We start from the raw sequence: 27,226 nt of genomic DNA on the forward strand, positions 1-27,226 counted from the left end.
AGTTCCAACTGTTCAGGCACAATTATTAATAGTGGTCACTTTCACTCTGAAAATTGCCCTAGTTTGGATGATAAATTATGGGGTTACCCTACATATAAGCTTTAAAAAAGTTATTTATAACACCATTTACAGTGATAATCATTCACTTTAGGGCAAGTTAAAATAGTCACTATTGGTCAACTTCTGTAAAGAGAAAGAGATAAACTAAAACTTTATTACTTTAATCCTAATGCTTCAACTGGAGAGATCTTGCCATATAAAAGTTTATTTTAAGATAAGAATAATTTTGGAAAATCATATTTCTATGAATTATTAGGTTTTTAAATCTTAGATAGTACTGGGGTTTTTTTAAGCCCTATTTCATACAAGAAGGTATATCTGCCCCTAAATTTTGTTGTAATGAAACAAACACAGTTTATGAAATAAAATTATTTAACTCTTGGATCTGAAGCCTAATTCAACTGTTTGCTCAGTTGGCAAATTCAAATAATCTCTGTGAACATCATTATTATTAACGCCTTCTAAACTACCTTTAAGGACATTTTAAAAACCAGAAGTGAAAGAGCTATATAGTCTGTAAAAAACTGACATGATTTCAAAATAGTTATTATTATTCATTTTTATAATAAAGACGGCTTTTGGATGGACTGCAGACAAACTGCAGTAACTAAGACTGAGCACACATATGGGAACAGGGGTCTTTCTCTAGAATCTCCTTCTTTTACAGCTTCATCACATTTCTGGGTGACACCTGTGCATGGACATTGGTGGCCCACAAAGATCTACGGGGGAAAGACTATGGACCTTGTGCACAGAGGCCTGAAAATGAAAGGCTGAATTTTCAAGTACACAATTGTGGTCAAAGGTTTTGTTGGTGGTTTCATGAGTTTCTGATATAGATAATCTTTCCTCAAGGGGAAAAGGAAAGGGAGACTTGGGAGCAAGAGGAGCTGGAGTAGAAGGGCTAATTTGTGGAACAGAACAATTTTCTCTTTGCTCATCACATTTTAAAAAGAGATTCCTTGATCCCTACTGATATAATCCTCTTTCTTCTTCTTGATGATTCTCCTCTTTCGTCTCTGAAATTCTAAATTCTTTGGCCCAGAAAAAAATCTAAGTGTTCAGAGTTAATTCTCTTAGTGTGACATCAAAATTACACGGTAAATGTTTTTCATCTATATGAATGTAATCAAATAATTTTATTTTTTAAAAGGCCTCTGATTTTTTTCCCCCAATTTTTAAAGAGACATTTCTTTCTTTTAGTAATTATAGGAAAGTTCTTATAAATTGCCCTTCATTTAAATAATTCAACAGGTAAATACACTAAATGGAGAGTTAATTCTTTAATGTGTGGCATTTTTGTCTGTTTACATTGACTACTGTGAGATTTAGGGCTCTAGTACCTAATGTGAGGCCCAAGACCTTCAGGTTTGTACAAAGTTTTATCAAGCAATTCTCTACTAATTCTGTTTTAAATATGTACTATTTGCAGAGGTGACTGGTGGATAAAAGAGGAGTGAATGGTGAGAACCTGCAGAGGGGAGAGGAATGCCAACAAGACTACTTGTGTACCCATGGGCTGAGAAAGAGCACTGGAAATCTTCTCCCCATCACTTAGAGAGAAAAATCTCTCTCACACATTCCACCTATTACAAGTTCATTTGTGTTTAACAAGCCCCTGTTTTAAAATGCAAATCTGCCTTGTGAACCTGTAAACCTCATTCACACCTTACTGTTAATTACTTTTATATTCTAGAATCTGATCAACACTTAACTGATATTGGCAATCTAGGAATGAACAAATAGCTCAGGGTGTAAAAAAGGGAAATATGGGTGGAGTGGGGCTGGAGGTGGTAGGGTAAAGATTTCATTTGTGGGCAATAGAGCATACTGATATTTTGCAGTTTTGTCTAGTAGCTCGGAATACCACAAAATGAGAACTGTTTTTGATTGCCAATGCCTGGCTGAGATCAGAACAGACCTGGAAGCCTGAAAATTTCAGGTTTCAAATATTTAGCCATAGCAAGTTAATTGAGTTTATTCTTTCCTGGAAACCCTTCTAGCTAAGTCTCACTATCTCCCCAAGTTGGCAACCCTTGACACTAAGACTCATGGTTCAGCTTCCCAGGTTTGAAGCTCAACTGATAAATGAATTCCCCCCCCCCAAAAAAAAAGTGAATGCGGCCCAGTTCTTTTTCATTGTCTCACTAGTCATTCACATTTTTGGAGACTATGGTATGTAATCCTAGAACATACTGTAAGCAGTTTCAGAAGAATATAAGATGATATATTATTTCTATATCTGTTTTAGTAAGTGCCATTCAATCTGATATCAAAAGGTTGCAAAATTTGAATTAGACTTCAGTTGACTTAAACTGCAAGTCTTGGTTAGGCAGGAATTCAGGGAAAAATATTTTATGATCCCTTATAACATTATTAATCACCTCTACTTTTATATGAAAAATAAATATGCTAAAATCTTCATTGTTAAGAAAAGGGGTCATCTTTCCCACCAAAATGGCTAATTTTAGTTTTTATGTGGTTTGATACATTTGTAAACTATTACATGAAAACATATGGTCAGAACATGCTTATTCCTTCATGAGTATTCTTTTGAGGATGCAAAATATTCCTTAGTTGTTCCATGTGCTATTTTGTTGTGCTGATGATTTCTTGTTCTAAATATTTTTTTTTTTCTTTTTCCAGCGTTAATGAAACGAATTCTAATAAGGAAAAAAAGAAGCTCTCTGGGCCTCCCTGGTGGCGCAGTGGTTGAGAGTCTTTCTGCCGATGCAGGGGACACGGGTTCATGCCTCGGTCCGGGAAGATCCCACATGCCGTGGAGCGGCTGGGCCCGTGAGCCATGGCCGCTGGGCCTGCGCGTCCGGAGCCTGTGCTCCGCAACGGGAGAGGCCACAACAGTGAGATGCCCGCGTATCGCAAAAAAAAAAAAAAAAAAGCTCTCTAATGAAAATCTCTTTCTTGCAGATGTGGGCTGGGAACAGACATAGGTCACAGGGGGACAGCAAACATTATGTCACACATTCTTCAATCAATTGATCCCTTAGTGATTTATTCACCTGAATGTATTTTGACAAGCAGTGAAGCAACAGTGGAAAAGGGATTATTTGTGTGGCTAATTTTCATTTACCTATAAGGTACTAGACAAGTTTTTCTTTTTATTTCTTACTAGCTACACACTTTTATGACCCATAAGATCAGTGAACCACCATTTTCAGCTATGTCACTGATAAGGAACTGTGAAAAGTCCCACAGGTATTAAAACTTCACAAAGCCTGACCTTGGAGTTTTGGTGTATGATTCTTAGTTGATCTTTGAGTATAATAGTCAACTATTAAATTGGCATGATTGAAGTGCAGGTCTTTCAAATAGAAGGGTATTGTAGAAAAATTGAGAATCCCTCCAACTTTTAAGTTTGATTTCTTACTTTATATTTTGCCCTTACCTTTCCTTATAATACTCCTCCTTTTTCCCCTACGTGTATTTATTCCCATACCTTCCTAATTCTGCTTGACAGAGATACTCTACTGTTTTGGCATATGAAAGAGTCTCTATAAATACTTGTTGAATGCACAAAAAGCCACTTGGACAAATATTTTGAAATGGAAAAATAGAAAAACATTAAAATAAGCAAATTAACAAATCTACAGCTTTGGGAAGAAATCCATGAAAGTAACAAAATGATTAATAATTTTAAGTATATTTAGGAAGGATGAAGCCTAGAAGGTTAAAAATTAGAAATTCTAGAATTAGAAAAGAAAAAAAATAATACAGTTCAACACAGTTGAAAGCACATGCAGAAGGAAGCTAATACATTGTTTATTAAGAAATTAAATCTAAAGGCTGAAATTAGAATGCTAGTATTATTGTATCAAAAGCAGAAAATTATTTCTTTCTTCTCCAACTCTAGAGAGAAAAACAAATTCTCTAATGCCACCAAGAATAGAATAGGGAGAAATGTTTGGAATTAAATAGTTGTAGTATATAAAAAAGCTAGTTGTTCAAGGTAAGCCAGATTGGTTTGAGTGGTACTGGTTTCTAAGATGACCCCCTATGATCCCTGCCTCCTGGTATCCACACCCTTGTATAGTCCTACCTACAACCCCTATGAGGGTTGACCTGTGTGACCAAAACAATGTGGCAAAAGTGATTTGTATGACTCTCAATGTGAGGTTAGAAAAGCCATTGCTGTTTCTCCTTACTCTCTTTGATCATGCACTGTGGGGAAGCCAGCCCCTATGTTGTGAAGACACTTAAGCAGCCCTGTGGAATGGTTCATTTGGCAAGAAACTGAGACAAACAGTCAACACTGACTTCTGAATCCTGTGAGTGAGTCACCTTGGAAGTGGAATTTCTAGCCCCAGTCAAGCTTTCAGATGACTGCAACCCCTGCTGACATCTTTACTGCAGCATCACGAAAGATGAAAGATCTGAAACCAGAACCACCCCGCTAACCTGCTCCTGAATTCCTGGTCATAAGAGATTCCTGAAAGATAATGCATGTTTTGTTTTAAGTCACTAAGTTTTTGAGGTAATTTTGGTTTTTTTTTTAGCAATAGATAACTAACATAATGATTGTGCCTTTTTTTTTTTTTTTTGTACCTCAGGTACATGGAATTGGATAAATCATAATCCTTGGTACATGATGCATACTCATTATTGGGCCATACCTGGCCTACTTTTATTCACATAGTTATTTTTTAATGAAAAAAAAGTAAATGTTTTAAGTCCCTGAAAGAAGAGTTAGGAGCTTTATAATAACCTACATCTATTGATATAGTTTTCCCCAACTTACACTCTTGCCTCTTCCACCCAAGATAACCATTATCCTGATTTTTAAGTTTATCATTTCTTTGTTTTCCTTTTCATGTAGTTTATCACATCTATAGGTATTCTTAAATTTATGTTTGTGTATATGTATGCATATATGTATATATATAATGTATGCAATGTGTATATATTCTGATTGCTTTTAACTTTATAAAATGCTATTATGCTCTACATAATGTTTTGAGATTTAATTATTTTCACTTAATATTATACTGTTAGCGTTTATCCATGTTGCATATCACTGCAGTTCATTCATTTTGTGTCTAACTATTGATGTTGCCAAGGTGGTAAGTAAGACAGAAAAATGGGACTAATAAGCCCTTATATTATGGAATTATATAGTTGTGGGTAGGCAGGATAAAGTATATTTAGGATATAATCTAAATAAATTAGCTCTAGAAATGAAAAAAATAAACAGAAAATTAATATAGAAATTTAAAAAATTCTTTCCCTATGGATAATGGATAAGCAATAGCATATTTTTTTAAACCGTACATACTTATTGTAAATATAATACAGTTTATTATACACAGACATACGAACTATGGGCCCCACAGGTGTTTGTTGAAGTGATTATTACAAAGATCAAAGATACATGAAAATATAGTAAAAGTAAATGTTAATGTTCTAAAGGACCCATTGTAGGAGACTATATTGGTGACCAAATACCAAAGATCATCTAGTCTTACCTTTAAGAATTCACATAATACATTTTTAAGTAAATAATAATTATGTACAGAAATTTTCTTTACTACCAACTGTTCTAAAACACATATATATTATCAAAGAATTCCTATATATGATTAATTAATAACCACCTCAAACCTTTATAACTACAACCTACAGCATTACTGACAAATCTAATTAATTGTGTAGCCAAATGGTGAGGATCTCTCAACCTCACCTCTTACCCTCTTCCCAATCAAAGACTATATTCCTTTGTCTTGCTAGCATTATCCAGAAGCTGGACTCATTTGTTAATTCCAGAAATGTTTTAACTATATTTATTTCAGCCAGCTGTTTCTTGATATCTTTCGGGCCAGCATCACTTTACAATGGATAGTATTGCTGAAATTCAAAGTTATTTTATTTTAGTATTATTATTAGTTCCCCCACATTCACTCCCTCCCGTACCCCCACCCAGTGCCTCAAGGAGGGTTACTGAGTCATAGAGATTTAATATAAGCTAAACAGACTTCTAACACAAGTAGACTTTTGTTATGGAGTAGCCAAATTAATTTTATTCATTAAATTAGGATTTATTTAGCCACTTGGCTTTATAAGATAGACACAACCACTTTCTCTGACTTGAAACAATCACAAAGAAGGTGTATGAAGACTATAAAGCAGGAGATATTTCATTCTTAGTTCTTCACTAAACAAATTATGTAGGATTGAAGAATAGAGGAAAACAAATTGATGAAATAGAGCCCTCAACTATGGTATAAAATCCAGAGCATGGTCAGAAAAGAATGCAGAAGATTAGCAGAATTACTGAAGGTGATCGTAAGTACTGATAGAATAGAGTCACCTTTTTATCCTTAGTCATTTTCCTACGGCCTTTTATAAAAATAGGGCATAAATATTTTAGGAACAAATTTTTCTGAAATTTCTCAGTTTTCAAAAAATCTCTACACAAAAAAGGACTATATGAAAAGCAGCTAAGTGGGAGAACAACAGGAGTCTGTGGACCAAAAGGAGGCTACCCAAGCCAGCCCTTGCCTTGATGCCCTCTCTCAGTAGGATTGCAGTAGATGGGAGAAGTTAGGAAAACATTTATGTGGAGATGAAAAAAGCAGTGGAAACCGTAGTGTAAAGAGAGTGAAAGGTATATCTTTTCTCCCTTGTACTAGAGATTGTACTTGGAAAAGGAAGAGTCTACTTTCTTCTAATGAAAACTACTTCTTCCTAATGAAAACTCCACTAGGAACATTTGCAATAGTCAAAGCACAAGGCAATGGTAATGGGAAAGAGAGACCAGTTTTAAGATTTGCTTTGGAGGTTGAATTGATAGAATGTGGTGAAAACAAGCTATACTGAACAATAAGTCAAAAAATAGAATAATCTCTTTCTTCCAGTCTATTGCTATAACTGATAGTTAGTTGACTTTTATACTGCAAATATAAAGAAAAAAGTTTCATTCAGCCTCCTATAATCATGCCAATATATTTTCTATTAAATTTCCATTCAAACTCTCTATTTTGTTTACTTACAAGGGATATGATCCCCTTAAACTTTCCCAGAGAGTTTGTATGGAAATCAGTTGCTAAGGGTATTCCTAAGGGAAACTGCAAAATGTTGGAAGATAAATAACCTCAGTACAATATGCAGATTAAATAGAGGGGAAGGCTTAAGAGTTACCTTTAGTAAGGAAAAGAAAAGACTTAGAATTCTGGGCTAGAGTTGCTAGTTAATCACTGATTGGAAGGAACTTTGTCAAGGTAGTTTCACCCTTCTTAAGAAGGGAGGACTTCCACATTTTTTCTCGTAGGAATAAAGGTAAGAGTTATCATGGAGAGGAAGCTGAAGAGGAATGCTCATCACTCCTAACCTTACAAAGCTCCTTTTCTTCCTCCCTCTACCTCTACAGTTCTTTCCTTTCTTTTAGCTCAAAGATAAAGAACCTAAGAACAGGAAGACATAGATCGCAGCTGGGAGGTCTCACAAAGCCTAAAGTGAGGTTAAACTTCCAGGAAAAGCTTTTGGCAATTTACTTAGGTTGAGTGAAAGAAGCCATGTGATGTGCTAGGGAAAGCATGGGTTTTGGGTCAGACAGCCATGAATTTGAAACCAACTCCACTACTTATTATCAGCATGTCCTTGAGCAAGTTAACCAGCCTGTTTAAACCATAATCATCTCTAAGATGATGATTATCTATTTGTTATACATACTATGCAGGTTCTCAGTAAGTAATAAGCACTTCTCTAGTATCTCTCTAAACCAGATTTGGAGTAAGGAGCTAGTAATCATGACATTTATGGAAGAGAAAGGAAAGATGTCTAGTCCTGAGAGCACTCACTGTCTGTAACAACCATTTGACTATTGACCAGATGGTACTTTGTTGACATCTCTTCCTTTGCTAATTGATAAAATGCTAGGAGTAGAAGAAAAAGGATTAATCTCTAATTTCCACCATTTGAAAAAACACTAAAGATCAGAACTAAGGAACAGAAGACAGTACTAGATTATTTTTAAGGTTAATCCTTTAGAGATTTTTCACAAGCATAACGTGTTTAAATTTCCCACATTATAGAACATGTTTTCCACTTATACTTTGATATGGTTGTCTATCAGAAGAGTAAAACGATGTACTTTAAGAGTAAATATTCACTAAATTTTGTGCTTTGTTTTGACTAGTTGTTTTAACCATATTTTTGAATTTGTTATGATAGTCCTTCTATTATTGCCTTAGCACTGCAGTTAAAAAATTTACTAAGGAACTTATTAGTTAACATAATTAATACTTATTATTTATTACATACTATACATTGTACTAATCGCAGTCTTATTAGTATTTTAATACCATTAATAGCTATGAACATATTATGTATAATAACAATAGGAACCTTATTGAATGCTTATTGTGTACCACATTTTGCTAAGCATTTTATATACATTTTCACAGTTAATACTTTCAAAGACCTAATGAGCTAAGTATCATAAGATAAATGAGGAGACATGATAATCTTCTCTTATTAAGGAAAAACTCACCATACCCAGTCTTCCAAGCACTGATAGAATAGAATAGTAATATCTTAAATTTAGAAAGTGCCATTCAAAAAAGTGTACTATTAAATACTTTACTAATTTGTGTTCTATACAATAACAATGTTATATTACATAGGACTGGCTTCCTCCTAAAAGATAGCATTTGATAAATTATATACAATAAGCCACTAGACTAACAGCTTAATAGAGGAATGAAATTCCATCTGAAGTACAGAGAGAGTTTAGAAAAACCAAACACTTTAGCTTGACTAGAATTTGCTCCAGTATATGGCAAAGTTCATAAATATAGTAGGCAAAGGTCACCAACACTGTCAGGGAAATATCATTAAGTTTCAACACAAAGGCAACAAACTCAAACAATGCAAATACAGAAAGTAATGCTCCCAAAATAAAAGTAAAGCAAATGTTATGATTTATTCCAGCTCTTACTCCTTTGGCTAACCAGCAGCCTCAGAAATTAAATATTTTAATATTTTAAAATAATACATCTTTAAGCAGTTGACTAATATGTTACTAAATAAATGATCCCAATTACATTTGAAGTGTCTCCCAGTTCAAAAATTTAACCTATATCCATCCATTTCCTATCTCCCCCAATAATACAATAACTTACTTATCCCATAGTTTAATCTGGCAGAGGAGCCAAAGAAGATATGTTGTTCTTTCATTGTTACTTTACTTCAGGAAAGGGAATACAATATGAACCATATGGGAAACCTTACACGTGTGTGAGTTTGTGTGTCCCGCCACCACAATGCTTTTACTACTAACTCTCTTGTTGACCCAATACAAAATGTTACCATTCAATTAGATGAGTCTCCACAAAGTTAGAAACATTCAAGTGAAATTCATAAAATAAAAACAATGAATGGACTCCAGAAATTCTAGTTCTTGAGATGTTGATTACACAGAAAAGGGCTATTAAAAGTGAAAGGGTTAGTAGAAAGTCTTCTGGGCTTATTTAATAAGAGAATGTGGAATTCCATCAGATTTTTTCCTAAAGAAACCACTAACAATGTTGTAGATCTACAAAACCTAAAAGGGTGCACAATGGACTCGAGTCTCTGCTTTGTGATACGTGGGTATGCTTTATCAGGATGTACTTCCTCTTTTACAGGATCATATAGGTGAATGAACTGACACAGTCTATAGAGAAGAGAAGTCCACATATGTCATAGGGATAAAACTGATTTGATCTCAAGTTCTATATACATTAAAAAAAACTAATTCTAATCCAAGCCTCGAGGAACTCAGTACTGTTGGTGGTGTTTTGCCTCTAGAATGTTCTCCTTCTTTTGCTTCTAGAATACAACTCAAATTACTTTAAATTTACACTAAGTAGATTATATATTTCCCAAATCTTTTATAAAAAGATAGGCTTAATGAGACAACTTCTAAAGGCCAGTGGGAAATGTCCTTTTAAAAGCAGTAATAGTAACAGGAGCAATACTAAGAGAAGAAGAATGAGCAACTGAATGCACACTGTGTATCAGGCACTATGCTCAGAGTTTTACATGCATTCATAAACTAACAAGGCAATCAATACTTTTGAGAATCTACTCCAGACTAAGTAAGCACTATACAGAATATGTCACACACACACAAAGGATAGAAGCAATTTTAATTACACAACAGAGCTAGAAAATATAATGGATAAGGGTGTCATGGCAGATTTTTGGTAAAACTGAATAGGTCCTTTGAATCTTTCCAAATATCCTTAATGTCTGCTTTTAAAAAGAAAAAAAAAAAAGATAATAATTTTGAAAAAAATTATTCACAAAGAAAACTCCCACTCTTTTATATGAAGCACTAATTCTTAAGTTCTTAAGACACCCAATATTCTCTACTATTTCTGAAAAGTCATTGAGAAGTAGCCATAAAAACTTAAATAATAACTTAAAATAGTCTTCAGAGATAAACAGGCCAAGAAGAATTCTTAGAATATGCACTGGCCTCCATGCACATTTTTCAAAGCCATGTACTTTTATCTGTCAGCACTTTCTTCTGTTGTTTTTTATATCCTTAGATTGAGGAATACCAGCATTTGTTTACTGAGAGTGCTTCCACAAATGCATATTCTTATGAAGACCAAGAAAACATGAGAGTCATAGTATTCTGAGGTCATTTAGTCTTTTTTCTTATTACTATCACTATTATTAGGCCTACTGCCTATTTCTAATAGGCCAAATCTTTCATTAGACCCAAAATATAGTGCTCTTTATTTAGGACCTGGACATAAACATCAGTTGCTCAGTTGCTATTTTCATGGTCATTTTAAGCGATTTCAACCATAAATGCTTTAATATCCTAAAGCTAAGTACAAATATACTCCTGCCACATTCTTCTATGCTAAAAAGTAATGTCGTTGGAATAAAGTTTCATTAAAATATATGAGGGAAATTGGTACATTACTAACATTTAAAAATGTAACAATATACATGATAGTCATAGGACATAAGATGTAGTTAGGACTTCAGAATTTCTGATGCATCATTTTAAAACATCTTTTATCATTTTGATAAAGCCGAGGTCAAGTTTCTAAAAATGCAACTTGCTAAAAGCAGGAATAAATGAATGAGGGATGAGTCAGCTCATTTGATGGAAAGGGTAAAAAAATACTTCAAAAGCACACCACATGACTTAGTAAATATTCAGTGTATCAAAATGCAGTTGCCATCTGGCGTTGATAGACTGGGCTAGAATATGTGTTTAAAGAAAAGCAGGAGAGGAAATAAGTCAGCCAGGTTAATGTGCTCTTGTCTGTATTTCATAATTCAGGTATTAGGTGCTTTAAAAAAATATTCACTACAAAAGAAACTGTATTACAGTCAGACTTGTGCAGTGTTTGTTGGGGGTGGGTGAAGAGGAGTAAAATATGGCAAGACCTGATGACACCTACGTAAGCTAAAAACAAGAGTGTTTTAGGTAAAGCAGAATTCTCAATCATGTGATAATACTGCCAAAACACCAGCTTTACGGTTAAATGCAGGGAAGTGGTAAGCCTACTTTTGGAAAGAAGCTGAAATCTTGCTTATTGTTATCTTTGAACATTCAATTATTCTTTTCTTTGACGATGACTCTTTAAAAGTGTAGAGTAAACCAGAGAATAAACAAAACTATTGGTTGGATAGTAGAAAGAAGGAAAAATTTTAAAGTCCTGAAATTCTTTGAAATTTTTAAGCTTAGAGTTTGCTATTAACTTGGCAATATGTAATCAAACAAAAAGTAAATGTGAAGGACTTTATATCTCTCTTGCTCAAGAAATGAAGCAAATTTAAAAAACAATATCATTCACAAAAGAAAACTGAACAAAATCAGTGAAAACTTGCCTGAAGTAGCAATGCCTAACCAAGGCCATATCTGGGCTTGTTATTAGATTCCTCTTTCCTTAACCTTGAACATTTCTTGGGTTTCCAAATATTGACAATTTATGTTTTACCACATCTCTTGGAATCAAGGCAACAGGAAAAAAGAAACGTTTTAACACAGCTTTGATGGTTAATTAGGACAGTGCCCGGGGAAACTGTTAGCAAAATGGATGAAGCACTTCAGGTAAGAGTTGATTAGAGTCAAGCATACATCTTTTTAAAAAATTGAGGTAAAATTTACATAAAGCAAAATCCATGGATTTTAAAGTGTATATAGTGCAAAGAGTTTTGATAAATGTATACACCTATGTAAACACTATCCTAACAAAGATTAAGTTCCTTGTGCCCCCTTCCAGTCAATTCCCATTTCTCGTAACAACCAATATTCTGATTTTTACCACCATAGTTTTGCCTTCATACAAATAGAATCATACAATATGTAGTCTTTTGGGTTCTGGCTTCTTTTGCACAACATATCTCTGAAATTCATCCACAGTGTTGTCTGGGTTATAGTGCATTTGTTTTGTTTGCTTATTAGTAGTCTATTCTATGAATATACCACATTTTGTATACCATTTTCTATATTTGGGTGTTTCCATTTTTAACCAATTATGAATAAAGTTACTGTAAGCATTCTTGTGCAAGTCTTTTTGAGGATATAGTTTTCATTTCTTTTTGGGAAATACCCAGAAACGCAATTACCAAGCAATAGGGTGGGTAGGTATATATTTAACTCTATATGATACTAAGCATTCCAAGGTGGAACAGTCCCACTAGCAAATGTAAGAATACCAAGTATTCTACAACCCTGCCAGCACTTGAGTGTGTCAGTCTTTTTTGTTTTAGTCATTCTAGTAAGCATGAACTATGATCTCCTTGTGGTTTTAATTTGAATTTCCCTGATGACTAGTGATGCTGAGTAGTTTTTAATGAGTTTATTGGCCATTTTTAGATCTTCCATTGTGAAGTGCCTATTCAAGTTGTTGCCCATTTTCAAATTTCGTTTGTGTACTTGTTATTGATTTGAAGTTATTCCTTACATACTCTGAACATGAGTCCTTTTTTGATACATGTATTGCAAATATTTTCACCCAGTCTGTTGCTTGCCTTTTTATTTTCTTAACAATGTCATTTGATAACCAGAAGTTTTTAATTTGGATGAGGTCTGATTAACCAATGTTTTGTTTTATGTTTAGGGCTTTCTGCGTCCTATAAACATCTTTGCTTACCTCAAGGTTATGAGGGTTTTTTCTTTTCCCTATGTGTCATTCTAGAAGCACTTACAATCTTAGTTCTTACAGGTGTTTAATACATAGCAAAGTAACTTCAGTGTGTAGTATGAGATAGAGGCCAAGGTTTAATTTTCTTTTTCTGTATGCTTATTCTTATTGGTTCAAGCATCATTAGTTGAAAAGATTTTCCTTCTCACAAATTAATGATATTGTCATCTTTGTTGATATTATCAACCATATGTTTGGAGTCAATATCTAGATTCTCTCTCTATTCTGTTCCATTGGCCTATTTGTGAGGTGTTTTCTTCTTGATAGGGGAGGTGATAGTATAATCTGTTTTTATTTATACTTATAGAAAGTCTTGAACTAGATAGTGTGAGTGCTCCAACTTTGTTCTTCTTTTTCTACGTTATTTGAAATTCTATATGTATTTTAAAATTAGCTTGACAATTTCTCCAAAAATTAGGAAAAAAGAAAAACCCTGTTGAGACCTTGACTTGAATTGTGTTGACTCCATAGATCAATTTGGGGAGAAATCATACTTTAATTAAATATTGAGTATTCACCCACAAACAATGGATATTTCTAAGGCTTTTTTAGTTCTGAGTGTAGAGGCCTTATATTCTTTTGTTAAATTTATTCCTAAGTATTTTGTATCTTAATGCTATTGTAAATTAACTTTACAATTTCATATTCAAATTATTTGCCACTACTACATACAAATATAATCAATTTTTGCATAAAGTTCCCATGACCTTTCTAAATGCACTTTTAAGCTCCAGTAGTTGTTTTGCATATTTCTTAAGATTTTCTAATGTAAACAATCATGGTATATGTGAATAAAGACAGTTTTCTATTTTAATTTTATTCCTTTTCTATTTTTTTTTTTAAATAATTAATTTATTTATTTTTGGCTGCATTGGGTCTTTGCTGCTGTGTGTGAGCTTTCCTCTAGTTGCGGCAAGTGGGGGCTACTCTATGTTGTGGTGAGCGGGTTTCTCATTGTGGTGGCTTCTTTTGTTGCGGAGCGCGGGCTCTAGGTGCGTGGGCTTCAATAGTTGTGGCACGCAGGCTCAGTAGTTGTGGCTTGCAGGTTCTAGAGCGCAGGCTTGGTAGTTGTGGCACACGGGCTTAGTTGCTCCACGGCATGTGGGATCCTCCCGGACCAGGGATCGAACCCGTGTCCCCTGCATTGGCAGGCAGATTCTAAACCACTGTGCCACCAGGGAAGTCCTCATTTTCGATTTTTTAACCTTTATTTTTCTTGCTTTATTACTCTGGCTAGGATCTTTAGTATAATATTGAACAGAAATAGTAAAAATAGGTACCTTTGCCTTGTACTAGATATTAGGTAGAAAGCATTTATTCAGCCTTTCATATTTACGTATGATATTAATTGTAGGTTTTTAAAGAAGCCCTTCATCAGATTGAGGAAGTTCTTATCTCTTCAAGTTTTCTGAGAGTTTTTATTAAGAATGCCTATTAAATTATTTAAAATGCTTTTTCTGAATCTATTGAGATCATATTTTTCTTTTCTATTCTAGTAATATGGTGAATATACATTGATTTATTTTCAAATGTTAAACTAAACTTGCATTCCTGAGATAACCTTTAGTTGGTTGTGAGGTATTACTGATTTTATATATTGCTGCATCTTTTTTTATTAATTTTTTCTTTTTTTTTAAATTGAAGTGTAGTTGTATTTGCTAATATTAAAAAAAAAAATTACTGTGCCCAGACCCATGAGGGATACTGCCTTGTAATTTTCTTATCTTTTTCAGCTTTTGCTAATTACGGTTATGCTGGCCTCATAAAACAAGTTAGGAAGTGTTTTCTTCTATATTTTCTGAAAGAATTTGTTTGGATTAATAGTATTTCCTCCTACAATGTTTTATAGAATTCTTCAGGGAAACTATTTAGGCCTGGGGCTGTCTTTTTAGGAAAGTTTTTGATAACAAATTCAATTTCTTTAGTAAATATAGGGTTATTCAGATTTCCTGTTTCCTGTATCAGTTTTGGCAACGTGTATTTTAAAGAAATTATCTGTTTTATCAAAGTTGTTGAAATTATTGGCATGAAGTGCTCATAATATTCTCTTGTTATCCTTTTATTTTATTTATTTATTTATTTATTTAATTTTTTTGCGATACGTGGGCCTCTCACTGTTGTGGCCTCTCCCATTGCGGAGCACAGGCTCTGGACGTGCAGGCTCAGCGGCCATGGCTCACGGGCCTAGCTGCTCCATGGCATGCGGGATCTTCCCGGACCGGGACATGAACCCATGTCCCCTGCATTGGCAGGTGGACTCTCAACCACTGCGCCACCAGGGAAGCCCTCTTGTTATTCTTTTAATATCTGTGTGATAAGTAATGATATCCCCTTTCATTACTGATATTGGTAATTTGTATCTTTTCTTCTTAATCATTATTTCTAGAGGCTTATCAAATTCATTTATCTTTTTAAACAATCAAGTTTTCCCTCTGTGTATCTTTATTGTTTGTTTTCTGTTTCTTGGATTTTTGCATTTATTATTTATTTCCTTTTTTCCACTATTTTAGTGTTTTATATGATCATATGTTTTCTACTTCATTAAAGTGAAAACCTATGTCATTGATTTTAAACCTTTCTTCTTTCTTCTGATTAAGAATGAAACCCCTAGATTTCTGCCAAGACAGTCTTTAACCTGTATGCTAAATTTCAATATATTACATTTTCAGTATAACTTGATTTAAAATACTTTATAGGGGCTTCCCTGGTGGCACAGTGGTTGAGAGTCTGCCTGCCGATGCAGGGGACGCAGGTTCATGCCAATCCAGCTTTCTTATGCTAACTCATACTGTATGTATATTTGTATATATCACCCTATTCTTTTACTCTCAAGATAACCATAACTTGATATTTAAAGTGCTTTCTTTATAGACAGTATATAGTCAAGTCTTACTTTTTAATCCAGTCTGACAGTCTTTGTCTTTTAATTGTAGTGTTTAGACCATTTACAATGAATGGAATTATTGCTATGGTTGAGTTTAGATTTACCATCTCATTATTTGCTTTCTATTTTTTTTTTGCTTTTTTATTCCTCTGCTTTCCTTTCTGTTTTTAATGGTTTAGTAGGTAATTTATTATTCCATTTTAAACCCATTATTGGCTTTTTAGCTGTACTTATTTTGTATTGGTTTTTAGCAGTTGTTCTTGGGATTACAATATGCTTCTTTAATTTATCACTGTCTACTTAGACTTAATATTGTACCACTTCATGTTAACGTGTGAGTCTTACAGGAGTATAATTCTGTTTACCACCACTCCATCCTTTGTAGTATTTTTATATATTTTTAAACTTATAAATATTATAGATCCATGATAAAGTTATAATTTATGCATTAAGCAAGCAGAATTTTTTTTAATTAGCAGAATAAAAAACATATTCTTTTACATGTACTTAGATATTTACAAATTTTAGTGTTTTTCATTCTTTTTTTAAAACTAAGGACATCTGATGTCTTTTCAGCCTAAAGAACTTCCTTTCACATTTCTTGTATGAGTTCTGCTGACAACAAATTTTGTTTATATGAAAATTCTTTAGTTTTTCACCTTTGGAAGTTATGATTACTGTAAGTAGAATTCTGGGTTGACAGTTTTTCTTTCTAATCATTGCTTCTAGCTTCCATCATTTATGATGAGGTGTCAGCTGACATTTACTTAATTGTTCCTCTATAGGCAATCTATTCCCCAAATACCTTTGGCTGCTTTCAAGATTTTTCTTTTTATCCTCGGTTTATAGAAGTTTGAAAACAATGCCTACATGTGGTTTTCCTTGTAAAATTTTGCTTTTTCACTTAATTTTGAACATTTTCTGCTATCGTTTCTTCAAATATCATTTTTGTCCCATTTTCTCTTCTTCCATCTCCAATCTGCTGCCAAGAATTACTTTTATTTCAGCTATTGTACTTTAACCCTTTGGTTCCTCTTAATAATTCCATTGATTTTCTCTTCTCCTGAGATACTCCAAGAATATTAGACTGTTTGATGTTGTTCTACAGATTACTGACACTCTGCACATTTTTTCAGTCCTTTTTCTCTCTCTTCTTTATACTAATAATTTTTATTAATCTGTATTCAGGTTTACTGACACTTTCTTCTGCCATCAATATGATGTCAAGCCTCTCCAATTATTTTTTGTTTATTTGTTTCAGATATTGTACCTTAACTTTTTGGCTTTTTAAAAAATAATTTCCATTTCTCTGCTTATTTTCTCATGTTTCTTCCTCTTATGACCATATTTTTCTTTAAGTCCTGAATATATTTATAACTTTTGCTTTAAAGTCCTTGCATGCTAATTAAAACATGTACATCACCTAGGGATTTGTTTCTATTGATTGTTTTGTATTTTAGGTTAGCAGTCACATTTTCCTGTTTCCATGCCCAGTCATTATTTAATTGTATTTGTATCTTATATATGATATAAGACCCTTGGTTCTGTTATCTTCCTCTAAAGAATGGTTTTTAATTCTAGTAGGCAATTAAATTACTGGTTGACTGCCTTGACATTGTGGTGGCTTAGTTTTGTGCTTTGTTAGGGCCTTTCAATGTTATTGTTTTGTCCCTTTTTCTCAAATTAATTTCTTAGTCCTTGATTCACCATCTATATTTCTAAAGTGTGGCCCTTCTGTGTTTTAAGCAAAGCTTTAGACATTTACCAAACCCTTACAACTTAGTTAAACTCATACTCCTAACTTTGTCTTCCCTTCATCAGATATATTTTCTCAGTTCTTCCAGTCTTCTAGTTGTTCCTTTTCTCCAAGTCCTTATAGATTCCCCTCTACTTGCATAGTCCACAAATCAGCCAAGACATTAGGAGAGTTTATATATGGATTTATGGGTGCCCCCCATCTGTGGCTCCATCCTTTCCAAAATTTGCTCCCTTAATTTCAGCCACTCTGCCAACTCTGAACTCCATCCTCTGACACCTCAATCCAATAAGATTGTGGTTTGCTGCTTCAATTCTAACTGTCCCATACCATACAGACTGGGAAGTTCCTTGAGGGAAAAAGCTATCATAAATGTGGATTTCACCCAGTACGTTTCACTCCAGATTCTGTCTGCTTTTGGTCACTTTCTAGTGCCTTCAAATAATTGTTTATCAGTTTTCCATTGCAGTTCGGGTTTTTTTGTTTTTGTTTTTTTAAATTGCAACTAGAGTTTAGAATTTTTATCTATGGATATCTTTGTCCTGAAATAGTACAAGCTACTCCTCCATTACCAAAATCAGAGCTATCAAAAGTGTTGTTTTATGGTAGATAGTATTTAGAAATTGATTTGGAAAATTGCATTATAATCAAAGTGTCAGCAAGTTTTCCTTTCTCAATAGACTGCTTTTTCCTTATGAAAAAAGACATTTTGTTTTCGTCTTTTAAAAAAGTAATTCACAGTGCCTTGGAAAATGGTATGTATTCCATTTACTAAACATGGCCAGGAAATATTTGTATAATTAAATTCAACAGGTTACTCTATATGAGTGAAATGAAATACAGTTACAAAGAAAGAAAGGCACCTTAATGAGAATGCTTGGGAGATTAGTGATGTGAGATATTTCTGATTATGACAGAGAATCTGAACATGTGGTACAGTTGTGCAGGGAAAATGGGTAACTTCATCCTCACCATTTATAAAGCCTCATTCTAAGACAAACATTTACTACGTATTTTATATAGATGAATTTATAAAGTGGCCCAGGTAGTCAGACTCCAGAGTTAAATTTCAACCATTTTCTCATATTGCCGACTTAGAATTGAGATCAAACTCATTCACAGTACTCATCACTTGTTGTAACAATATGCATTTCCTATTAATATTCCTCCCATCTCCTACATTAGCAACTTGCTTCTTCTGTCATGTAAACTTGCTCTCCATCCTTCCCATACAATTCTTGCTCATTTTATGGAGCAGCAGAAAAATGGAGCTCTCAGATTGAAGCAGGGAGTGGTCAAAAAATACTTCTGGAATCAGTGAACCTGAAACAGCCTCTCCAGTTCTGTCCACCCCTTTTGTCCTTTAGAAATCAGTCTCAAATTCATCTCTTCCAGACAGCCTCCAGTATTTAATCTGGAGTTTTTAACCTACTACCCCATCTCATCAATTACCATGGAATATTGATATAACAGACCAATTGTTAATTATTTATTTTTATGTCTCAACAATATTCCAGGTGCTGTGAGGAAAACAAATTAAGAACAAGACAAGGTCCTTAGCTACAAATTACACCTTGGTTAGGGAGAGTCTTACCCATCACACAGTGACCTACAGTGTAAACTTCATCCAATTTACCAATCTCTATGTATGTATATATTCCAATATGTTATTCTACTTTTCTTTCTTCTCTGTAATAATTTTATGCAGGCTATTCATTTCAAGAACCTAACTGGCTTCCTATTGGTACCCATTCCTTAAACCCTGAGAACTGAGGGCCGAGTGGAGCCCTGTGGCACCTGTCAGGTCCTTCTGGTGGAATTCAGTCATTGCTGCCTCATCCAACCTTCTTCCCTCAGCTTGTAATCAACTTAACTTTGAAAGTCTTTGTACACATTAGGTAATATTTGTCCTCTGTTCTCCCAGGGGACTGTGGTCACTGCCCAGCTAGGAAGCCCTACCCTTCATTATTCAGCCACAGCTTGAAGAGCATTCTAATTCTAACTTTCCGCCCTCTGACGGACCAGCTGCATCAAAGGCTGTGTTCCCTTATTTGTTTGTTTTTTTCCTAAAGCAGAATCAGTATTTCAAACTAAGTCATTTACTAGAAAAGTACGGACTCTGGGTCCAAATTTTCAAAACATGTCTCTTCTGTGAACCACGACAAATCTAAACTGAATTATGCTTCATATTAGAGTCAGGACTCATGTGGTCCCTTTTTCTCTGCCCCTCTGGATCCCTGCATGCTGTTCAGGGGAAGTTGCTGGCTTTTGAACTGACAGTTTGGAAATGAAGGCATTTTTCTTTTAGGGAGAATAGTCCTTCAGTGATTCAAACAACAAGCTTTGTGATCAAAATAATTCATAAAGGAAATGATTTATGAAGTGACTTCACTAGCACACAATGCATTTTTAAAACTTTGTTTTTTAAATAAATCTGTCAGTACACAAGCCAAGACAACACATCTGAATGCAATATCAGTGGACACACCCTGAATCTCTTCTCCTTCCCTTGTCTGAGACTGTGGCAGAAAAGGAAAATGCTTCTCATTGTCTTTTTTAAATTTAATATTTTTCTTTTAAATTAAAAATGTGAGTTCTATGAAAAGACTTTAAAAAATTGTGCATACTACCATTTCCTACATAAAATCTGTCTTTAAAAAAATGCATTTTCCATCTACCACTTGTGCTTGTTTAAGAGAATAAAAAATAAATAAAGAAGTCTTACTTATAATGAATCCCTCTGGCATAAGGAAGCTTGTCCTAATCTCCCTTTATCAGGTTTGAGTGATAGTTCTGCTCAACGAGTATTGACAAGGCCGTCCTGTTTCTCAGGCTTTCGTTTCCCTCAGTTGGAGAAGGATACAGTGCATTTTCACATTCTCAAAGTCTGCAGTTGTTTTTATATAAGAAGCAATTTGCTTGGGTCACGTCAGGTCGAATGGGATGCCTGCCCAGCTCTTGGTTTTAAAGGAAAAACATACAGAAAGACACAAAAACACAGCAGTTTCCTTCATTAAATTCCACTCTACCTGCCATGGGCTTCTAGCCACAATGGAATTTCCCACCCTGGCCTAGACTAGCCTAACTTTTATTTTTAGGGATTTTTTTTTTTCCCCTTAAATCTTATGAGCGTTCTTTCAAGTGAACTTTGAGGTAAGGATTATTAAACCATAGAGTAATTGCCTGGTTTAAAAAGAATCAGACTTGAGAAACAAATGCCTTCTGACCTTCCATAATATTATTGGATAACCACCCCCTAGATAACAGACTTTCAAAAAACTGTTCATAATCAGCACAAGAAGACAGGTAATGTAATTCAAAATCAAAACCTGAATCATGAAATGAAGAGAAGAATGGCACCTTTTCAGTAATACTCTCTACTTACCATTACATTGGATAGACAGAATTTCAGGATAAAAAATGTAAGTGAGTAACTAAAAAAATGAGGAAGTATATAGATAGAGAGAAGAGGGAAGAGAGAGAGAGAAAGAGGCAGGCTTTTGGACCATTCTTTCCTGAAAAACCATTTATGCTTTTGCCCATAGCCTGGGGGCAACTGATTTAATCAGGGTTGTTCATGTGGATTATCTAAACTATGAAAAGCAACAGGGAGAACTTCCTAAGAAATCCCGACTGGGTCTGCTGCAAAATACTTGGTTTGCAGCCTGGAGCTAAGTAGTCTGTTCACATTGTACTCAGGGTCTTAAGGAAAATGGATCAATGCCTCTATAATTCTTTGTCCCTTTGATCTACCTCACCATTTGGTGTCTCTTGGCATTACGAAAGCTCTTGAAAATGACCCTGCCTAGTTAACTGATTTATAGTCCGGGGACAAAAAAAGCAAAGAAAGAAAAAAGGTCTGGTAATGAGGAAAGAACAATGTACTTTCTTGCTATCTTTTCTTAGCATAAATAAAGATTGAAAGATGTGATTTTGGGGGATGTGAACCCCACTCTCCCCACATTAACAATAGCCTTGTCAAAGCCAAACTGAGGCCTCATCTCAACCAACTCTCTTTAAAACATATCAAGTTGGCCCTCTCATTCATTATTTTCAAGTGGATTTTGCATAATATTCCTTCAAATGGTAAAGTTTACTTTTCAGGCATGTCATTTGCTTTGTTGTTCTTCTTTACCCATTTCAGCTTCTTATCCTCAAACCCCTGTTTCCTTATTAAAGTTGATTGTTAATGCAGCTGTTCCATTAGCATCACAGCACATTTATAAACCAAAGACTGGTTCACTCTACCTGGCTTCCAAAGCCATTTGCTGATTGAGACCATTTCATGAGTTTGTCTACTCATGTGAATAAACAAAAATTTGTCTATAATGTGAATCTGGAGAAGGAAAGAGCAGCTGCCTGGTACAAAGTCTACAGAGGCCAAGATTGCTGCCATAGGCTTCATGGCCGCTCCCCCTGCATGTGCTATTCTACATTAACTTCATCTTAGATATTAGGATTTTGGTTCTTAAATGGATTCCATTTTCCTCCAGTAAAACCAGGTGGTTTACCCTGACATTTAACAGTGATTTAGTGAGTTTAGAGTTTCTTCTAACTCTAAAGTAAATGTTCATGAGACTTGTGAACTCATATCTAGACAATTAATCTGAGCATTTTAGCAGTTCCCTGAGGCTGCATATGGTCTCTCATAGTCCCCTGCAAACCCTGAGATTTTGAACCACTGTATAGTTTGTGGTTGTGCTGCCAAGGAGTAGAGCAAAATCATTACTTATGGTGACTTCCCTTCAAGCATAGTGAATTGAAATACAAGGAAACCTGCACTATACTTTAGACAAAACATTAGGATTAATGCTGAAAACCAAGGAACTAAGAGCCTGTAAATACGCCAACTCAAGAAGGAGAAGATGATAAACCAATATTGGAGTTTAGAAACAAAAGTAGTACTGTGTCAACATGTCACTATGCATCAATCATCACAACAAAACTAACCGAAGGTCAGCCTCAACACCAATGGCGATATTTTTGCCTACAATTCTTGAAGCACAACTTGAACTGGATCTTAGTTCTCATAGGTCTCTTACTTATCCTTCTCTCTCTCTCTCTCTCTCTCTCTCTCTCACACACACACACACACACACACGTACACATATATATGCATAGTAGTAGACTAGGTCTATGGCTACTGTGTTAAATTTGCATCTGTGAGCCACTAAGCAGCTGCTTTACATATACACTGTAGAAGAATGAAAGTGAGAAAACTGGCATAGAGATGGTTTTTGTGTACTATCACAAGGAAAGAAAATAGGCTTACAGCAAGTTAAAGGGAAATGGACAATGATGAGCATAGGGAACAAGTTAGGATTCCTTACGAATTGACAATAGGACTAACCTTACTTAAAACATTTATAAATGACTTGCTCACCCCAGCATCTCGCACTATGCCTGGCATATAGTGGAAGCTCAATTAATTTTTGCTGAATTAACCAATGAATAATCTGAAACTGAGTGCACAATAAATTATCCAATTATGTGGATGGAATTAAACTTTCCTGAGCAGGGTAAAGCTAAGCTGATGGGACACAGTATTTGTCCAGGTGTGCAGAAAGGTGGCAGTGTGAACATGGACAACAATAATATTCAAATATATGAAAAGGATAGCTTTAAGCCTTAACCAGGAAAGGGACTTGAAGGTCACTGGGCTCTTTCAGGCAAAAAACAAAGCAAAACCAAAACAATGCTTCAAAAATGTGGTCATTATTAAGGGAAGTGTTAAAATAAAAGTTATACTTCCTTTATATTAAACTCTCTGCACTTATGTAAAACCATCTGCACTTAGAGTACAAAGTTTCTCTGACATAATATCCCAGAGTCTCTTACACAGGGCAGTCATTAAATTCAAACTAGATTAATATAATGTAAGCGAGTAGAGAACAAGTTATTTTGAGATTTCATAACAATTCATTGACTATGAGAAAAATGCAAACAAACATGGTTGTTAATAAATGTTATTTAGCAGACGTCATATTGACATTTCTAAGTAACTGGCTACCAAGGCAGTTTCCTAATAAGTCTAATTTTCCCTACTCTCTGAGCTTATGGGCTAGTGATCTTGTAGTTTTGGGTGTTTACATTCATTTATCCATTCAACAAACTTTTTTTGAATGCTTCCTCCAGCTGTACCAGTCTGGTAAGATCAGACTGGATCCTAAATGAACACCATGCTTCCTTTGCCCCTTGCATTCTCTGGTTTTTACAGGAGGTTATCTCTCATGATTGCACATTCAGATTCCTGATCCTAGCTCCTTTCCCACCTAATTTTTTTTCTCCCTTCACCCTATGTCTATCTCCCTATGAATAGACAAGAGGCTGTATAGTTCTTACCAGTGGCCATAGTGCTATCTAGAGTGGAACTCCATCAGCCCCATACACATTGCCTTGTTGAAGAGATATAATGTACTTTCCACACTTCAGAAATGATTTGATTTCCTTTGCCTCAGTAGAAATATTACAAGCTAACAGTGGTTCTCCTGTTATAAACCACAGTAACTATCTGCTCATCAACATCAGTTGCTAAATTGTATCATGATAGAATTCTAAAATACATGTTAAACTTTCTTTCTACAAGTTGCCTATTTCCTCCGAATACAGCCAATTCACCTGGCAACAAAGATTAATTAGCCGCTGTTTTTTTGTATGCAAAAAGAAAAAAGTATGATTTCTCTTTGTTTATAAGAACTTCTGGTAAGTGGTGATAGGTTTCAGAACGCTCTTCTTTTTTGGCAACCACGGTTCAATTATCAGGAACTTCAAGTTCAGAACTGGAGAACACTGACTCCGTTCTGTGATTTCACAATTGCTAGGGATTGGTTAATTGCTAAAAACTGCTCACATGGAAGACGAGGCACTGTTCTCTTTATTTGCAAGGGACAAATAGACATATTAAAAGGGGTTTTAGAGTATCTAAAACATGATAAACTCGTGGCTTTCTTTTACAAAACTATTCATGAGGTTCTCCTTAGGAATAGGAGAGACTATCTAATTTCTATGGGTGGAAATCCCATCTGTAACAATGTTTTGCAAAGACACATACTACCAATACCTTTTCCAGTGAGATGCAGATTCTAAAATCATGTAAGCTAGACAAGATAATTTTATAATATAAGCAGAAAACAATAAAAGCTACTGTGATAGTCTAGATTACATATGAAATGTGTAAAAGAATAAAATGAAAAGTTCTCTAATTTTTTTTAAAGTTGCATCAGAATTTCCCTTCCATGTTGTAATCATGCCTCTTTAAATGTATATGAAAAGTAACTTTGCTAGGCTCATGAAGAATGACCTTGATAAGCATGGCATAACTATAAGCAAAATAATTTTTAAAAGAATGAGTCTACATATATAATTTCATCATTTCTAGAAACATGGATGTCATTAGACTTGAAGACAGCCAGTGGATTAAACCAACGTATTCTGACATCAACTAAAATGTGATCTAATTGCAGGCTGCAGTGATTATAAACACTTCTGGAAAGAAATACGGCTCTTCTCTACTTCTCCAACCGCCCACCCCTCTTCTCTTCCGCCACAGATCTGTGGCAGCCTAACTTCCAGCTAACAAGTTAGAAGACTGGGTGAAGCATCAGTTTGGAATTATTTTTAAAAAATTATAAATAATCAAAAGAGGTGACAAATGTTTCAGTGGTTACTAAACATTTAATGGGTAGCAAGGTATAAATTAATAATTAAGGGTGTTAATCTGTTGACTAATATTGATACTTAGAAAGCTAGAAGTGTCAAGATGTTCTTTCAACCACAGTATTCCAGATTTAGGAATTTTTTTAGTGGGTTTAGTATAGGAAAAAAGATGCTTAGATATGCATACTTAAAAAATAATAACCTCTGGTTTATCTATCATCTAAGTCCTTGTGTTTTCTGGAAAATATATTAATGAGAGGTGGCATTATTTGACAGTTAAGGAAGGAAAATGGAAATCATCTGTTGTATGCCAACTATGCTCATAAGCAAAATAATATTCTCTTAATCTTCAAAAGGAAAGGGGCGATTATAAAATAATTTGAGACTCTCTGGACAGAACTGAGATATTCTCTGAAAATTTTGTAAGTGCTATATATTTTAAAAGTAGTGTAGTATTACTATAACATAGCTATTAAATATGTACTTCTTTTCTTTCCAATAATCCCTCTCCCTTAAATCTGAAGGGCTGATTAATTTCTTCATTTATTCTTTTGGATAAATATCCTGTTCATTGATGCTTGAAATCCAGCTCATCAGTTTCCTTTTAAATTCTAACATATTTTAAAGAACTTTAGAAGATCATGAACTCTGGAGTACTGACTAATTCGGAACCTGCCTCCGTCTCTTACAGGCTGTATGACTTTGACCAAGCTACTAAAATTCTTAGTAGTCCAGTTTCTTCACCTGTGAGAATGGCATAGTAAACATACCTACCTCCTATGGTTACTATGAGGATTAAGGGGTTTCATACAGCCAATGTGAAGATGTGAAATTGCTTTTCTGAGTCTTTGGAGGTATTTGAAATCAGGCTGACTAAGTCAAGCAAAGCTGTGGTGTCTGTTTGGCAGGTGACCTCCAAATTTCACTTCAAGGTCTTGGACTGTCTCAGGTCATTGTAGTGAAGAGCTCTTTGTGTAACTGCCATCTTTCTGCCTCAAAGCCAAGATGGATTTACCTGTTAGTTTTAGTTTTCACTAAAGATCTCTCTTCAGCTGTGTGCACTAGGGGTAAAATATCAACAATTAAATTATTTGAAGCAGGCAAATGTTGAAAGGGGAATTTAGTTAAGTCATAGCAGTGTGCCAACTTGGTCTGACTTTCAGAAAGATCACCATAATAAGGAGACCAATAAATAAATTAAAAGTATAAAATATACATCTATGCAGAATCTTAGAACCCCTTCTCTGACATATAAGTCATTAAAGGAAACTTTGTGTCCTGCCTATTAATTCAACGTTTAAAATAGAACCAGTTTTATGGAAGAAATTCACAGGCAAGAATTACTGAGTTCCTTTGGATCAGATTTTTCTGTGCTCCATCAAAAACAACAACAACAACAGCAAATGAATAACAACAACAAAAAACAATGGTTCTGGTTGTATGTAATGTATACCACTAATCTAGTGTTTCTTAACAGGGGAACAATTTTGTCCTGCACCCCCATCCCTAGGGGACAATTGACAATGTTTGAAGATAATTTTGATTATCACAACTGAGGGGAGCTATTGGCATCTAGTGGGTAGAGGCCAGGAATACTGCTAAACATCCTAGAGTGCACAGGACAGTACCGATCTGCCCCCAACAAAGAATTTTCTGGTCCAAACTGTCAGTAGTGCTGTGTTGAGAAACCCCATCTTGATT

The 27,226-nt window shown here is 34.7% G+C and overlaps 1 protein-coding gene across 19 annotated transcripts in view; it reads right to left on the bottom strand.

Moving 5' to 3' along the window:
* Positions 1–27,226, bottom strand: part of ZBTB20 (zinc finger and BTB domain containing 20) — a 799,009-nt gene that overhangs the window by 301,805 nt on the left and 469,978 nt on the right. Inside the window, exon 1 of one of the 19 annotated variants that reach the window (XM_082839967.1) lies at positions 1–22,942. This exon is cut by the window's left edge and continues 12,656 nt beyond it. The exons of the other annotated variants lie outside the window; for them this stretch is intronic. The gene's annotated coding sequence lies outside the window, so the exon portion shown is untranslated. Of the gene's footprint in view, positions 22,943–27,226 lie in introns of those variants that run through there. 19 annotated transcript variants of the gene reach the window in all.

Source organism: Leucopleurus acutus (assembly GCF_964270905.1).
Source record: "Leucopleurus acutus genome assembly, chromosome: 5".
NCBI lineage: Eukaryota > Metazoa > Chordata > Mammalia > Artiodactyla > Delphinidae > Leucopleurus > Leucopleurus acutus.